General features: G+C 53.2%; 1 non-coding gene across 1 annotated transcript; it reads right to left on the minus strand.

The window, feature by feature from the left end:
- Nucleotides 1-313: 313 nt before the first annotated feature.
- LOC142432970 (small nucleolar RNA U13) lies at nucleotides 314-419 on the minus strand. Its single transcript, XR_012781043.1, has one exon. It is a non-coding gene; the product is annotated as a small nucleolar RNA U13 (small nucleolar RNA).
- Nucleotides 420-4,763: the final 4,344 nt, after the last annotated feature.

The following is a 4,763-nucleotide window of genomic DNA, read 5'->3' on the forward strand; positions in this document are numbered from 1 at the left end:
CTTGCTCTTTCTCCCTTGGAATCTTTGGTGGGTTTGAACAGCCCACCCTGAGGGGCAACCGGTGGTTTTGAACTGCGTACTTCGTGATTAGAAGCCCAACTCATAACCACTATGCCACCGGACCTCAAAGAGTAAGGACCAGTTGTCTGTACTTCTAGGGAGTTGTTTGTGACCCGGGGACTTGGGGGCTTACTGAGCCCTGTTCCAGGACTCCAAATTTCCTTCCTTTCTTCCTCTCTCACTCCCTCCCTCCCTCCCTTCCTCCCTCTCTCTCTCTCCTTCCTTCCCTCCCTCTTTCCCTCTCCCCGTTACCAGTAGACAGGCAACGTACCGTTGTGGGAACAAGGTTTATGATGGAAGGCACACATCACACAAATGCCTGAACCCCCTATCATCATCCTGATGAACTGCAAAAGGACCCTGGATTTTCCTCAATCCTTGCATGTGGGGGGGGGGGGCCCAGGCCCTCCCAGGCCTGGAGAAGAGTGGGGATAATAGAGCAGTGCGTGGCTGCTCAGGGAGAGGCTGGGGTCTCTCAAGCAGACACTTGCATGTCACGCTATGCCTTCCTGATGTCCCTGAGCTGGGCTCTCATGCTTGGAAGTCGGGGTTCGAATCCAGCCACTTCTAAGCGAAGTGACCTGGGACAAGTCACTGCACCTCTCTGGCCCTTTATGTCCTTCCCTGTGAGGTGTAGGTAACACCAACGACATTGTAAAGATGGTTGTGACATTTCTAAGACGGAATCAATCACATCAATAACCCAGCCCCTGCCATGGAATCAACTCTGACACAAGGTGACCGTAGAGGACAGGGCAGCACGGCCCCTGTGGGCTTCTGAGACGGTGACTCTGCAGGAGCAGAAGCCCCCTCGCTCTCCCATGGAATGGCTGGTGATTTGAACTGCTGACCTGGCAGTTGGCAGCCAGCACGCCCTGCCCTGGACCCCATCTTGACGGCAACGACGCAGAGCCTTGTAGGAGCCGCAGGTGCCCTTGGCGACACCAATGGCCGCACCTGGCTGCCCACTTCTGAGAATGGGGCAGCCCCCGAAGCCACGTGAAGCAGTTCTCCTCTGGACATGGACTAAACTCGCCGGCAACGGGTTTGCTTTTGGGGGGCTTTAGGATTGTTCTAGAATGGTCACTTCGTAAGTGGTTATTTCATTTTGTGGGAGGTGAACTTTACGCGAGGGCTGTGACCAGTTCATTTCCCTCCCGGGGAAGACTTGTCCTCAATCATCCCCCACACCGCCACGCCCTGCATGTATGTGCACACTTAAGGTGGCAAGCTGAAAACCATCAATAACCAAAGGCTACCCACAGAGGTTTGGGGACTTACACTGGCCAAAAGATTTGGAAATCGCTGACTACCCCATTCTTTACTTGAGCAGCGCTGGTGGTGGGTGGGGGACACGCTGGGCAGCTAACTGCCAGGTCAGCACTTGGGACCCACCAGGGGCTCCACAGGAGCGAGAGAAGGCTTTCTGCTCCCACAGAGCCCTCCAGCCTCAGAGACTCCCAGGAGCAGGTCCACTCTGCCCTGTGGGGTGAAGCTGGGTCAGAATCGACTCAACGACAGTGAGTTGGGTTTGGGTTTGGGGGTCTTTAGATGGAGCCTGGAAGCTCCCATTCTGCTTCTCAGTTCTGTCCTGTTCCTCAGCCCCTCAGCCTTTTGTGCTGATCCAGGCTTCTCCGTTTTAGGCCAAGAACCCTGCTAGCTTCTGAAAGCTGAGCCACCAAGGCCTGGGGGTGGAAGCTGGTGAGGGCCAGGATCCAATTCTGTGCACCCTCTCCTCCTCTGAGTGCCAGAACTCCTGACTGAGGAGGAAATGAACTTTCTCGTCAAACTCTGTCCCCTCCCAGGCCCTTCCCTGGTGACACCGTTCCAGTTCCTCATCCCCTGTGCGGACTGTGTGTGCTCCAGCGGGGCCCCGTGTCACCTCCTGAAGCACCAGCCCAAGTGTGATAGGTAGGTTGATTGTGCCAAACTGGCAAACAGGGACACGTGCCATCAATCAGGTCACAGTTTGATTGGAGGGCAGATAGATAAATGGCTTGGCAAGGCCCGCGCCCCCCCCCCCCTCACTCTTGTGCTCTGGTAATCAGACCAGCATGCGGCTGCTGTAGCTAGTTCTCCGCCTCAACATGTGAGCTACACTACCTGTGGGACAAGCCAACCCATGGGGATTGTGTCACTAGAGTTTGTGGTTCCTTCGAGACCTGCCTCGCCATGCTGCTGGTATGCACATCATTTGATCGTGAGGCTGGTGGATCCTGTTGTCTTGCATAGCTAAAACACGATATCCCCTTGGGCCTGCTTCGCTAAGCTCCTGAGCTGCTGACTGTGGGTGACCCACCCTGCTGTTTGCTGCCTGTGGGCGGACTTTGACTGCACTGCCCAAGAGAAGGCTCCGCTGTCTGCGTCCTTGACCTTGGACCCAGCAGCCCTCTTGAATTGTTGGACTTCCAGTATATTCACTGTTTCACAGAAGTGAGAACTGAGCCGTCTGTGCTGCTGTGTGGACTAATAATATATTCCTTTGTGCTGTATAAACCTATCCTTGTACAGATATAATCATAAGTGTCCTGGTTTTGTGTCTCTAGAGAACCCTGCCTAACACACTGTGTGCCCAGCATTCAGGCCACATCTGGTTCCAAGCCGGGCTCTCCAGAGGATTCCAGTTCGGACACCGCAATGGCGATCAAGCCAGGTCCAAAGTGCATGCTCGGCTGACCCAGCTCTGGCCTAGGTGGTCTTGACTGGACCTGAGCATGAGCCTACATATGAACCAGCACTTGCACTTGTACCCTGGCCCCAGTCTGAGACTGAACCAACATCTGTAACCATATCTGAACCCAGGACAGGTTCTGCGTCAGGCTCAGAAGTGCTGGTGGTACTGGAACCAGAACTGGAAACGGGCTGGATCCCGAAGGATGCCTATGGCCAAGTCAGAGATAGCATTCTCTAGCAAGGAGTTGGGGACCTTCACAAGGGGAACTTGCTGGGCCTCTGCACTTCCACACATCTACACTTGCAATGCCTACTTGCACCCGGTTCTTGGAAGCTGCAGCTGCACCCTGAGTCATGCATCTCGGCCCTACCCAATGGCCTCCCTGCCTTCCAACTGTGGGTTGCCTGCTCTGGAGGGAGTAGCCCGTGGACTTTGTCACTCTGCACGTATTCGGAATCCCCGTCACTGCTGTCAAGAACGGATTTGGCTTTGTCCAGGTAAGAATCACCACATCTGGAAGCTTGAGAAGACTCCATGGAGGCTGTGCCTCCATGGCGTCTCTAAAAGGGGCGATCGTGCAGGCCCTCAGGCCCTGAGCTACAACTCATAGGGCCATCAGCTTCGGGTGTGCAAAAAATATAGATCATGTAACGGCGTCAGGGGCTGGAGAGTCTATTGAAACCAAACCAGGGACACTCATGTGTGTGAGAAAGAACTTTATATCTAGAAGGCAGCCAAGCCAAGGTCAACTCAAATCCATTGGGTCCGAGGCTAGTTGAGTCCCCTGCAGACTCATGTGGCTTGCAGGCGCAGGCAGATGAAGGCGATGTGGGAAGCAGGGAGATCACAGGCTGGTGGATGCAGGCTTGCCTGGGTCCAAGGTCACTGGGAGTATGGAAGGCACCAACAGTTCTCCAGCTTGGCAGCCCACACGGGGCCATCCTAGCAAGGAGGGAAACAAAGGGCCAGAACGGAGAGATTCCCCGTGCCTCTGTTATGAAATGGACACCCTCAAGGAGGTGTTAATGGGCTGTGATGTCATTGATAGGTTGGACTCCACCCTATTACTTTCACACAGGTCCAAGTTGACATAAAATCTAACCACCAGTCTCCATCGGTGTTACATAATAACAAACATTCAAGGGTCTTGGGGAGGAGACCAGCCAGCCAGGGTGCGATGTAGCAATGATGAAAAATATAACTTCCCTCTAGTTCCTAAATGCTTCCTCCCCACCCACTATCATAATCCCAATTCTACCTTGCAAGTCTGGCTAGACCAGAGGATGGATACTGGTACAGATAGGAAGCAGAAACACAGGGAATCCAGGGAGGATGATCCCTTCAGGACCAGTGACGTGAGTGTCAATACTGGGAGAGTAGAGGGAGGGTGGGTTGGAAAGGGGGAATTGATTACAAGGATCTAATGTGACCTCCTCCCTGGGGGACGGACAACAGAAAAGTAGGTGAAGGGAGACGTCAGACAGGGCAAGATATGACAAAATAATAATTTATAAATTATCAAGGGTTCATGAGGGAGGGGGGAGCGGGGAGGAGAAAAATGAGGAACTGATGCCAGGGGCTTACGTGGAGAGCAAGTGTTTTGAGAATGATGAGGGCAATGATTGTACAAATGTGCTTTACACAATGGATGTATGTATGGATTGTGATAAGATTTGTAAGAGCCCCTAATAAAATGATTAAAAAATAAAATAAAAAACCAAGAAATAACAAACATTCACTTCTCCACTGTGAAATACCGTCATCACACTAGCCAAATTCAAACCCAGGGCCACTGAGACCTTCAGCTCCAGTGACCCTGTAGCACGGAGTGGAACTGGCCTGTGGGGTTTCCCAGGCTGTCCATCTTGCCCCGACTGCTGATCTTCCAGTTAGTCCCTGCGTGCTTCACATCTGTGCTACTAGAGCTCCTTCACAGGCACCCTCCAAACCAAGTTCACTGCCAGCAAGTCGATTCCAACACAGTGACTCGGTAGGGCTGAGTAGAGCTGCCCCTGTGGATTTCTGAGGC

This window comes from Tenrec ecaudatus, chromosome 18, assembly GCF_050624435.1.
Source record: "Tenrec ecaudatus isolate mTenEca1 chromosome 18, mTenEca1.hap1, whole genome shotgun sequence".
NCBI classification, from domain to species: Eukaryota; Metazoa; Chordata; class Mammalia; order Afrosoricida; family Tenrecidae; genus Tenrec; species Tenrec ecaudatus.